This window comes from Mesocricetus auratus, unplaced genomic scaffold, assembly GCF_017639785.1.
Source record: "Mesocricetus auratus isolate SY011 unplaced genomic scaffold, BCM_Maur_2.0 Super-Scaffold_100055, whole genome shotgun sequence".
Lineage (NCBI taxonomy): Eukaryota > Metazoa > Chordata > Mammalia > Rodentia > Cricetidae > Mesocricetus > Mesocricetus auratus.
This window is the reverse complement of record NW_024429232.1, coordinates 3088841-3101882: the sequence shown is the minus strand read 5'-3', so window position 1 is coordinate 3101882 and position 13042 is coordinate 3088841. Positions and strand designations below refer to the sequence as shown.

Genomic DNA, 13042 nt, shown 5'->3' with positions numbered 1-13042 from the left:
CATATCCTTATATTGTTAAGCTCTTGGAAGGCAGAGGCAGGTGAATCTCTGTGAGTTTGAAGTCAGGTTGGTCTATAGCAAGTTCCAGGCTAGACAGAGCTACAAGAGCCAGTCTCAAAGTAAACAATAACAACAAAACTAAATCTACCAAAGACCCCAGAGCTGTCCAATAGCCTCCTGGAACAAGCAAGACATTTTTTGGCAATTGGGTTTAAGGTTAATATAAGGACTGAAGAGAGTAAAACAAAGCTTCACTAGCAGGGGCAGATAATAAAATGTTACCTAAGACCACAGTGAACAGATGTCAGGGTCATGAGTCACAAGTATGGCTTGCCTTCTGTCAGCCCAGGGCTATAGGAGAAAGAAAGGTGGAATTCAGGATGTTGCAATCAGAGCTTCCTGAAGGAGCTCCCAGTGGGACAGAAGGCACAGCTGATGGGGTATGCAGTGGGGCATGGGAATGGGGGAAACGGGGAACAAGGGCAGCAAGCTACTGTGAAAGTAAACGGAAAACTCCACCTAGCCAAGCTGCTCTTCTGCTTCTGTCTCCCCATCCCACCCCACCCCTGTTGTCATGGGTAGTCATGTATGAGCTCCCTGGCTATCCCAGTATTGGCCAGGACAAGGTGTCCAAAAAGAAGACACATAGCACTGTACCAGAAACAGATGTTGTGCGAGGTTCTTTTTTCAAGGTCAGAACTTATTGAATGGCAGTAGGTTCATAAGGTAAATTAGTTTCATTAGCCACAATTTACTACTAAGTAGTCCTGACTTCCCTTGGTAGCTGGCAGAGACCTTGCTTGTTTCTTACTGGCTAGCTCTGACTTAAGTATTTATCCCATAATTGTTAATCTAAGTATATCTCTTACCGGAGAAGTTTCCGGGCTTCCTACCCCATGGCGGTTACATCTTGACTTCCTGTGTTTCTCCTACCCAGAGTCCTCCTCAATTCTTAGTCCCACCTATCTTGCTTCCCTATTGGCCAACAATGCTTTATTGACATATACACAGGACTTCCACATCAACCGAGTAAGCAAAAGGAGCCGTAATGGACATACAGTACTTAACAAGGGGACACTCTTAACTTTATAATGGCAATTGGAAAATATAGAAGAAATGGCTTTCTTTAAAAATTCTTATTTGTAATTGGCCCTTCCCCACATACAAACACAGCTTCTACAATCTTTTTAAACTAAAAATGATTTACTGTTAATGTGATGGGTCGGATACTGCCATGCCCATGTGGAAGTCAGAGGACAACTTTGTAGAGTTGGCTCTGTCTCTCCGTATTTGTGTGGGTTCCTGGAGTGGAACTGAGGTGCCTCGGCTTGCTCAGCAAGTGCCTTTGTCTGGTGAATCATCTCAAAGGCCCTGCTCAAGCAATCTAGATGTCGAAATCATCCAATAAATGTTTTCCAGGATACAAGAATGAATACCGACATCGGGATTTCTCTCCCAAACAAATCTTAGGGTGTGTGACGGTTGGTTTTGATCGTCAAGGTTAGGAAATGCCCTGGAGGTTATTAAAGCTCACTTCTGGGGCGCTTCTATAGTGACGTTTGCACACAGTTAGACTCCAAGGCTGCTGATTTAATCAATGGATTTGTCCCTCGATGGATTCATAGTCGGGTGGCAATGGTGGGACCTGGTGGGCGGCAGAAGGCCAAAGAGGGTGAGCCATGGGGTTGTCCCCTGGGGTCTTCTATCTTGCTGACCTCTCCCTGAGTTCACTCTCTCCCTACGCTCCCTCCACCAGAGCTGCTAGCGACAGAGTCCAGGCCTTGGCTCCCACACCAATAAAGAGACAATAGTGAAAAGAGAAAGTCGTAGATGTATTTAGCACGACTGCAGTGGGAAGAGAAACAAATGACTGAGTCCCTGCCCTGCCCGTTCTGGGGAAGTAGAAGTGTTTTCAGTCTTGGTGGACTGCAGCAACAGTAGCCCCGACACAGACAGCATGTGGAGGCCCCACTGCGTGGGTTCGGCTGGGTGTGGTCAGAGTCCTTGGGCCAAGCAGGCTGTGTTCAACCAGCAAGAGCAGCTCAAGCTGCCAGAGGACGGCTTTGCTGGCGGTCTCTCTTTCTTGGCACCACCACACTTTTTGCACAGTGGCTTGTCTGTAAAGTCACCACTAGGAACATAGATGCGTCTCCTCTCTATCCAGCGCAGGCCAGAAAGACCCCCTCCTGCCGGGGATGAGGGCTAGCATGCACATTACCATTTCCGTGTGCACACTCCTTCCCAGACCTTGGTGGGGAGGAGACCTGCTTCCAAACTGTTCAAGGCTGAGACCTCACCAGCAGAGGGCAGGGAAACCAAGGAAGCTATGCGTATTACTTGCCTGTAGCATTTAAAAAATGTCATTTGAATTAGAAAGCAAGAGGGAATCTCGAGAATATTGGACAAAAAGCTGTCAAGAGCTGCCTCCGCCCTGCTCCATTCTTGCCCCTGTTCTGAGGTGTTGTGCATCTAGCTGGTTCCTGGCACACCCTAACAGGTGTTCCACCTCTGGGCTACAGCCGCAGCCTGAGGTGTAGGACTTTAACATGCTTCATTTTATTTTTATGTGTGTGGCTCTTTAACCGCCGAACCATTCTTATAGCACCATATGACTCTTTTTTTTTTTTTTTTGGTTTTAGGAGACAGGGTTTCTCTGTATTGTTTTGGAGGCTGTTGGTACAGCCCGGCCTCGAACTCACAGAGATCTGCCTGCCTCTGCCTCCCGAGTGCTGGGATTAAAGTCGTGTGCCACCACCACCCGGCTGCATCATATGACTCTTAAGAGCACAAGAACTCTCAGTAGCAAGGGTTTGGTGGTGTTGCAGGAGGGTTCTGCTACTCGGGGTCTCAGACAAGTTCTGGCGTGAGGTGGGAAACCGAGGACCTGGAGAAGGGCGTCCCCTCAGCCCAGGTGTGAGAACAAGGGACTGTTGAAGGCTCTGCTAGCTCCTCTACCGGTGTCCAGCTCCGAGAGCACTGGGGAGGAGGCGGCGGAAAGAATGTGAGGACCAAAGGGTGTGCTAGAGTGTTGCAATACCCTCTTCCAGGCACGGTGTGATTCTTGTACTCTAACTCTTAGCAGATGGGCCAACCCACCTGCACAAGGCCGGCAGAAGGATCGAACCCAGGTCCTTGGCAAAAGTAGCCATTCTCCAGCCCTCTAGTGAGCCTTTCTTTGCTCAGCTTGACCTATGTAAAATTGGGAGAGGTGCCCATCCTGTACCACCAAAACCACTTCAAAGACCCATGCCCTCCCAGAGGGCTGGGTTTCTGTTTCTGAAGCCCTTCTCCATTTGTAGGTATTTCCCATGCCTGTTGCTGTATACTGTGCCTGAGATATTCTCCCTGTCTTTTAACTTTTTAATTGGCAGGGAAAATGAATCTGATCAAAACTCTGAGGGTAACTGCAAGCTCACTTTTACCCAGCCCTGGAGCTCCTTTGGGTGAAGACTATAACCGGACGAGGGCTCAGTATACCAGTATCCTGTTGTGTTTATTTGGGGTGGCTGATATCCCAGGACAAGGGAACCTGCCAGGATATCCCCACAGCTCTGCGCCTGGTCTAGCCGTATGGCTATTCTCTGAGGACCCCCAGGTAGGTCTACGCCCGAGACTTGGGCTGCCCACATTCAAGCCTAAGTGTTGTGTAAGCAGCAACCACGGGCCTGGGTCTCAGATGTAGCTTCCCCCCAGCTCCATGGGACATTGCTTTAATGGGGACCCTCTGAGCTGGTTCCCACGGTGGGTCTGCGTGGCTTTAAAAGCTCACAGGGACCCTCTGAAGTGTAGGCGGAGACAGCCATGCCCTTACTGCTGAGCACACAGCAGAGAGGCTTGTGAAGGCCACCGAGGCAGCTGAGGAGTGCAGTGGGGGAGCCAGCTGTGTTCTGTGAGATGAGCGGGCCACAGCACCTCTGTCCCCCCTCCTCCCCCACATCTGGAAACTGCAGGCCTGTGATGGGAGGGGATGTTGGATAATCTTGCCAATGCTTTTGTGGTTACTCCTCTCTCTTGGGAATAGACGGTTCAGGATGATGGTATCAAGGCCCAACATTCTTGACTTCCCTAGCAGGCTTTCTCATTCCTTCAGCTAGCAGGTGGAGAGTTTTGCACATTTTAAAGTTCTACTTCCTTAATGATTCAGCATTTTACTTTTGAATCATTTTCCCTTCCTCCATTCTGTTATAGGCCGTCAGAATCACCAACCCACACCTGCAGCACGGTGCTCAGTCATGTCTTTTGCTAAAAATCAACTCCTTTTCCTGTAAGCTCCGAAAATACTAGGAAAGGAAGAGAATCAGATCAAGTTCTTCACCGCTCTATAGCAAGGGTAGCCAGTTTCCAGCGGCATAGTCCCGACTCTGCAACCTCCGAGAGTCTTAGTGACATTCTCCCCCAGGCTTGTGATCATGACCATGCCATGTTCTCGGTCTCCTTTATTCCCTAGTCCTCCCTAGAATCTCCCTTTAAGGTGACGGAGACTCAAGACAACCATATGGTAGTTTGGCTCTGAGGCCTGGGCGCTTCCTCTGGACTCTGCTTTGTCAGTTTATCAAGAGACCACGCCCTCCATGTCTGACCAGGCTCCTCACCTGCGTCCTTTAGGTGACATCTAGGGACCCTGGCCTGACAGAGTTCCCTGCATCCTGATGTTTCCTCTTTAGGTTTTCCATCTGCCAACTCCCTCATTCCTTGACTCTAAACCCCTATTCCCTCATGTTGAATTGAGAATTGAGATCAGTCCCCCCCCTGCCCCTGCCCTGCACCAAACCCTCCTGGGTGGACCCTGTGCTTGTTGGTCGGCCTTTAATAGAGTCGGCCTTGCTACTTTAATAAGTGTCATGGATTAAATTTATCTGTCTCTTTGTGAATTCATTCTATTGCTCAGGCTGTCCATCCTCGTGCCTCAGTCTCCGGAATGATCAGGTTATAGCTGTGTGCTCCATATCCCACTAATTTCCCTTTAACAAGGTTCTGCCTGTAGCTGGGAAATCTCTGTCACCCCATTCCCACATATCAGACGTCTGTTACAGTCTCACCCCACAGCTGACACCAGTTTGCCCAGTCCTTCAGACTTCCACTTTGCAACAACACTAAGACTGGGCAGTGATAGCCCACAGGAACTGGTGACCCCAAGCTCTGGAGCCCGCAAGTCCAAGATGTAAGCGTCTGCAGATCGAGGACCTGGCAAGGGGCTTGCCCCCACATAGCAGAAGGGGCAGAAGGCTCTTGGGGTTCTGTTTAGTGACCGTTTCCAGTGCCTACCCCACTCCATCCTTGGGCGGGACACAAACAGGGCTGGGTCCAGGCTGAACACTCCCACAGATGACTCGGGAAGAGTGGTCTGCGCTGCACACTGCTGATGCCACAGAGGGGACAGGAAGACAGCAGTGGCACAAAACGGACTTTGCTCCTTTCCCCGATTTCGACCAAGAATCCTCCTCTGCCTAGAAGCAGGTGCCATCCCAGGAGTCCTTGAGCCCTGGGATGGATGCTGCCATGCTCCAGGAGTTACTGCCCAGAACACCTGCCAACACCGAGATCCTCCGCTCTGCCGTTGACTTTGCCTGGAGGGGCTTTTTGACCTTCACGTGAAGGGCCCAGCCCCTCCCCCAGCCCCTGCCTTGCTTCCACACAGGCTGCAGAAAAGACCCAGTAAGACACAGGCCCCTGACTCAGCAACAGGGGCTGAGCCCCAACCTTGCCCTGATCACTAGGAAGTCAGACATCCTCCACGCGGCAAGGAACCAATCAGAAGTCAGCTGGTGGGCTCTGGATGTGCTTTACTGACAATAGTGGAAGGCAGGGCATAGCAACTGCCCTGGGATGGCCTCCAGGCACAGCAACCTTTCTGTAGCTGCAGCTGACCAATCAACCCAGAGGAACACCAATCCTGAGACTGTTGCTATGCAACTAGCAGATCCCAGACACTCCTCTTGCTCTATCCCCAACATATGCCCTGCCCCACTGCTGCTTGGGGTCCCTCCTACTCCACCTGCTGTGTTGGACAGACATAGGACCTGAGTTAACCTCAGTTAAGTCGTTAATAAAAAAGGACTCTTTGCTTTTGCATCGGAACTGGTCTCTTGGTGGTTTGGGGGGTTCAGAGTCTGGGCACAGCAGGCAAACACACTACAGTTTGGGTAAGCACCAAAGGCCACTTGTTGCAAGCTTGTCCTCTACCTGTGTCAAGAGCTAGTACAGAAGAATCATCACACCTGCACAGGGCAAACTCAGAGGACGGCTGAGTGTGTTATAGGCCTTTGGCACACACAAGGACCAGCCACCCGGGTCGGTTTTAGGATAACTACGTACCACTCATGCCTGTCAGGCCTCCCACTGAGAACTCCTGACCCAGCATCCTGAGAATGGGCCTGTGGCAGTAGGTGGCCTGCAGAAGTGTGATGCCCTCGGTTGGGGGTGAAGTTCAGTGGGAAGAGTGCGTTCCACACACAGGGCTCCATCCACAGCACTGTGTAAACTGGACTTGGGGACATACGGCTGGGATCCCAGCCACGGAGGCAGCATGAAGAGTGTGGTGAGTGCCCTTCCCAGCACGAGCGAAGCTGGAAGCCCGCTCTCGCCCTTCACCACAGGGCCCCATTCACCCACTGCCACCGTCCCCTCCTCACTAAGCAGAGGGTCCCTTTCAGTTCTGACATCCCCGACCCCATTTGTCCTTGGTCCCATGCCCCTATTCTGCAGCTGCTTAGGGCAAGGGGTGTGTCCCACCCGGGAAGGGAAGGGGTGGCTGTCACACTGTGGTTCAAGGACTGGTTGTCCCTTCCAGACAGGCTTTCTGGAAGCTATTCACTGTATTGGTGGCCAATGCCTCCTCTTGGAGGGACTGTCCTGTAGACACAGGCAGAGGGCACGGTGCCAAGTAAGACACACTGTGTTCCTTTCCCAAGGAGGGCCCTAGTCTCCCACCTCTCCCACCCGTGCACATCAGTCTATTCCTCTCACCCTGACTGCCTTCAGGCCTGCCTTCTCACCCAGAGGTCAGAGGTCACCAGCCAACTCTCCTAGCCCCGCCACACCTTGGTCCTCTGCACACGTTCAAGTGCTGGTAAGAGCCTTGTTTTTCTTCCCTACTAGGTTTGGACTTCTAGCCCAGGATGGGTAGGAATCTGGTGTGGAAGTCAAATGTTCCAAAGGTCCAGTTCTGAGGAAAAAATGGGGGTCGCCAGGGCTCTGTACCCTTCACTGTCCTTGGATAGCATCTCTTGATCACAGCACCCACCATACCACCATACCCATACCCTCCCCCACTCTCTCCCTCTCTCTCTCCCCCTCTCTCTTTCCCTCCCTCTCACTCTCTCTCTCCCTCCCTCCTGTATATCACCCACAGCATGCACAGCCGCCTATAGCCTAACACATTAGCCATAACTCCTATGCATGCCCTCTCATACACACACCCCTCCCACAGCATACACACACCCCCACGCACACTCACACCACAGCATACACACTCCCCCCACACACAGCATACACACTCCACACACACAGCATACACACTCCACACACACACAGCATACACACTCCACACACACAGCATACACACTCCACACACACAGCATACACACTCCACACACACACAGCATACACACTCCACACACACACAGCATACACACTCCACACACAAACAGCATACACACTCCACACACACACAGCATACACACTCCACACACACACACAGCATACACACTCCACACACACACAGCATACACACTCCACACACACACACAGCATACACACTCCACACACACACAGCATACACACTCCTCACACACAGCATACACACTCCACACACACACAGCATACACACTCCACACACACACAGCATACACACTCCACACACACACAGCATACACACTCCACACACACACACAGCATACACACTCCACACACACACACAGCATACACACTCCTCACACACAGCATACACACTCCACACACACAGCATACACACTCCACACACACACAGCATACACACTCCACACACACACACAGCATACACACTCCACACACACACACAGCATACACACTCCACACACACACACAGCATACACACTCCACACACACAGCATACACACTCCACACACACACAGCATACACACTCCACACACACACAGCATACACACTCCACACACACACACAGCATACACACTCCTCACACACACAGCATACACACTCCTCACACACAGCATACACACTCCACACACACACAGCATACACACTCCACACACACACAGCATACACACTCCACACACACACAGCATACACACTCCACACACACACAGCATACACACTCCACACACACACACAGCATACACACTCCACACACACACAGCATACACACTCCACACACACACACAGCATACACACTCCACACACACACACAGCATACACACTCCACACACACAGCATACACACTCCACACACACAGCATACACACTCCACACACACACACAGCATACACACTCCACACACACACAGCATACACACTCCACACACACACAGCATACACACTGCCCACACTCACACCCCACCCACAGCATACATACCCCGGCACACATACTTCTACATGTGTGCTCCACATGTTCACATGTACAAATACACATCCTACCTTCATCTTGCATGTTGGGAGCCTTCCCAGGAAAGTGTACGTGTGGACCACAACTGGGCCAAAGAGGGAGGTTAGACCACCCACCCATGCCACAGGAAGAGGGCTAGGGCTCGGCCCCGGTAGCTCTGTCTCCTGCTTGTGGAGCAGGTCCAGCAGGAACAGGTGCTGAAATCTAGGGCACTGGGAGGGATCCTTGGAGACCCAGGTCAGCTGGTCTCCCTGTGCTTGCTGCTGTGCAAGAGGCGCCAGGGCTTCCCTTGATGTGTGTGCTCTGTGGCATCTGGGCAATAGGGCTGCACGTAAGACTCCGTGCCCAGTGCCTGGGCACAGACCTCTCAGTTCACAGACAGGCGAGGAAGTGCTGCCGTCAAGAACGCTGCTCAGAAACTCTGATGTGGGGATTTAAAATGAGAAGGAATAGTTTTGGAATCTAAGGTCACACAGGCCAGGATGTGACAGAGGACATGGTCTCCATGTAGCGGGCATGCCCTCCATGTGGGTCTCAAGTAGTCCTGCAGTGGCCACACTGATCCCTGTCCCCTATGGAACAAGCCACGTTTGGTAGGCCCTGAAGAGCATGCAGAAATGCCAAGCTATTTTTACTCGTCTCCGTATGAACTGATTTTGAAATTCAGACTGCAGGCGGAGGCTTCTGGGGATGCTGACTCTGGCGTTCCAGAGGAAGGAAATGGTCTGGGCACATGGGAGGTTGGATGGGATCCGGCTAGCTGGTCAGTGGAGAACGGCAGAACAGTAATGATAAGTGTGGTATGCACGGTGCTCTGCAGAGCCCTGCCTGGCCGCACTCACAGACGGGACATGTGGGTGGGTCCATCTCACACCAGAAAGTCAGTGTCTGAGGAGAGAACTTCCCCCTCGGAGTATGTGTGCAAATGTGTGCCCATGTCCTCACACCTGTGCACACACGCACACACACATAGATTGATATAGACAATTTTTTGAAAAGAGAAATTTGCCCTCTGACGCTAAGATTTAAGAACTATAGGGGAACTTCTTCATGCACTAAATGACAGAAGATGTTTGCCTATTAGGTCAATATGTTTGAATGTATTAATATGATGAATTCCAAAGATGGTTGTGTGCGTGGTGCTATGTTGTGTGTGAGTGTACAAGTATTTATTTGTGTATGCATGTGAGTATGTACATGTATGCAGGTATCTATGTGGCATTTGAGCAGGCATGTTTGATAATTCTATTTCAAGGGTGGCTCTCAGCAGGTTTTACCTAGCACCCTCTGGTGTTCAGAACATTGTGCTGTGGGATTGAAAGCCTGGGTTCTATGCTGGCTTCGCCTCTACCTGACTGCCTGGCTAGGGGAGGTACCCAGCTCCTCCATCCACTGCCTGAGTGGCCCACTATGCAGGGAGGAGGTGACCTTCTTGGGGGAGGGGACTCACAAGCTCACATGGTTTGTGTTTCCTGCAGTCTAGCTGATTGATCCCCTTCTGTCTGCGGCTGCTGCTGCTGAGCCTAGGAGAAGGGTCCACAAGTGTCTCAGTTTCCATCTGAAGTCCATTCTGACTCCTATGACATTAGAGTTCAAGCTTGCTTGTTTCAGTCTCCTTGAGATCCCTGAGAAAGTTCTGATTAAGCCCATGGGATAGAGTGTATTTTCTCTCTAATGAGCGAGTGATGCCTGCTGTAGGCACACAGATAGATAGTGCAGCTGCTTGCTGCTAGTAGAACCCACATGATAGACAGTGAGCCTGGCTGCTCCTCGGTGCAAGAACAGTGCAGGGAGCTGGTTAATTGACTATGCTGCTCTTTGTTCTGCTTTGCCTGTAGTTTATATATAAGCAGGGTCTAAAGCTTTGCCTCTAGTCTGTATATGAGCAGGGTCTGAATTAAACTCGGGGCTGCCCGGTGTGCTGAAAGGCATGGACCGGGCAGTCCTCCCGAATCTATCCTGTGTTTCTGTCTTTGTTTCTTTTATCCGCCTTTTCTCAGTCTTCACGTCCCTGCTCGGGTAACCCGGCTGGCTCGTTGGAGCGGGCTCTGACACGTATGGCAGGTAGCTTTGGCCTTCTCGGGAGGAGGGGTCCTGGTGCTGGATGTTTACCATCCCTTCATGCTCAGAATGAGGCATCACTTCAGAACTGAGTCAAACAGGAGCGACTATGAGCAAGACCAGGCCTGCGTTAGGCGGTGAGAGTGTGAATGGGCCTCAGGAAGGCCGAGCCTGCTTCTGTTTGTGTAATGTCAGTCCTTAGGACATTTTGGGGACCTCAGCCCACATCTGTTCAAGTCCCTGTCATGGGCTGTCACACTATTCACACTTTGTCTGCAGTGTCCTAACCCTCTAGTCCTCTGCAGGTGGCAGCCAACGCATGGTGTGCGTGCTGCCTGAACAGCTACCAGGCCAGGTGTGCATGAGTCAGATGCCTGCTCTCCTGAGTACTCCCATTCCCACAAGGCTGACTCTGCCCATGATGTACGTGCGTAGGAATCCATGGTCCATCAAAAGGAGGGTGGGTGTAGCCAAGCTGCCTTGAGGATTTGTTCACAGGCATTGTGAGCGAGCCATTTAGACAGTCCCTGGGACAAACCTTCAGTCTTGAATTCACACCGCTTGCCTGTCTTGTAACAAACGCTAGGCTGTCTGGAAATATTTTTAAACTCCTCTTGATGGTAAAGTACAGAAAGGCCTCTGCTTGAGGGGAAACACAAACATCTTTACCCCCAAACTCAATGCTGACTTCTCTTTCAGTTCTCCAGAATCCTACCCAAGCCAGCTTCCCTGCGTCCCCCAACCCCTGCGCCCATGCATGAAGTTTTCCTAGCCATGCTGCAGCGGCAGCACGTGGGCCTCGTTTTGAGGTGGATTTGATGACCTGTCAGAGGGATATGGGGTGCTGGGGTCTCCCCATTCTGGGTCTGTGACGAAGAACTGTGAAAAGCTGCCATTGGTGGGGTGGACGGCCAGTGTCCCTGGGTGCCCAGACTGTTTTAACACAAGGGGAAGCTTGGGGACTGCAGAGCCAAGGCTTGGCCTCGAGTGTGCCTTTGTGCACACAGGCATGTGGGTGGGAGTCGGAAGAAGCGTGATAGCAAATGAAGTCTCCCAGGCCCCGAAGCTCCTTCCCATGATCCCATGGGGCCGTGGTCCTGGAATGTAGCTTGTGGCTTGGGGGGGGAGGACCAAAAGCCTTCTATGCCTGACATGTTCCTGGGCCTTCTCTCAGGCTCTCCCTGGGTAAGGAGTTGAGAGTGGGTTTGGGAGATCACTTCTCTTAACCAAGAACACTTGCAGGTGTCTGAGAGAGTCCTTCTGATGTCCTCTGTCGCGTGGTTGCTGTGTGGCAGGTGTGTTCTCAGCTGACGAGTACTCAGACGGCTGCATGGGCTGGAAGGCTCAGGTCTGTCAGACTGGCAGAGAGGCTTGGCCCGCTGTGTAGTCACTTCCCAGTCTGTGAAGGGAAATGTCCTTGGAACTCTTGTAGGCCCTGCTCCTGGCAATCCCTTGGGGTGCCTACAGCCCCATGAGGGGGCTGCAGAGGAAGGGGAGTATAATGGAAAGGGAGAGGCTTCTCCTGGTCAGATGCAGATGGCCACCCTGTCCCCAGTTTGTCAAGCCCAAGGGTAGAGAATACAGCTCTTTCTGGCATTTGGAAGGAGGAAGCAGGCCCACCCCCATCAGCCATTAATCCTCAACTCCAACCAGGGAACCTGGACAAATGCCTTCCCTGGGGAGGCTTCTGGGAGAGCATGGTCTTCGAGGGGCAGTAAGTGGGGAGTAAATACTGGGTGGTCAAAGTCACACCCCAAGTGAGAGGGCAGAGTGAGGCCCTGGCAGGGAACAGAGCCACCCAGGCTAGGGCTGGGGAAAACAAAACAAAACAAAACTGAAGCCAGACCTCCAGCATGACAAGGATTCCTGACTGCCCCCTGGTGGGACTGAAGGCCATTGCAGGACGGGAGCTTTTCTGGGAAGCATTTATTTCTCTGGGTAAAGCATTGTGCTGCTAGAGGGACCCTGAACTCCATGTCCGTGGTGCTTGCAAAAGTCAGAACGCTTCTCGTGTGCAGTGGACGCTTGGATGCTGGTCCTGGAGGCCGGGACGGAACGGGCTGGAGCGCAACTAACCAGTAGTAAGCTTTCTCACTGGGCCTGTGTCCGGAATAGGAGGCGAGCAAACCAAATTCATTGTGTATCTGCTGGGCAGTGCAGGTGTGCGTGTGCGTGTGCGTGTGCGTGAGGTAAGCAGGCAGGCCTGAGGTTGGACACCTGCTTATGCTGGTGGAACTAGCGGCCGGTCTCACACTGGTTCTCGCTTCTGGAGGAACTCCTGTGTCTGTGCGGGGTGGGTAGGGCGCTTGCAGCCAGGCACACAGGAAAGAGGGTCCACGGCTAAGCAGGAGGCCCTCATCTCCGTCATTTCTCCCAGTTTCCTC

At 52.0% G+C, this 13042-nt stretch overlaps 1 long non-coding RNA gene across 1 annotated transcript; it reads left to right on the top strand.

Annotated features, from left to right (window-relative positions):
• Positions 1-1320: 1320 nt before the first annotated feature.
• On the top strand, positions 1321-6078 carry LOC121136257. Its single transcript, XR_005873401.1, has 2 exons — positions 1321-3479; positions 4145-6078. It is a non-coding gene; the product is annotated as an uncharacterized LOC121136257 (long non-coding RNA).
• Positions 6079-13042: the final 6964 nt, after the last annotated feature.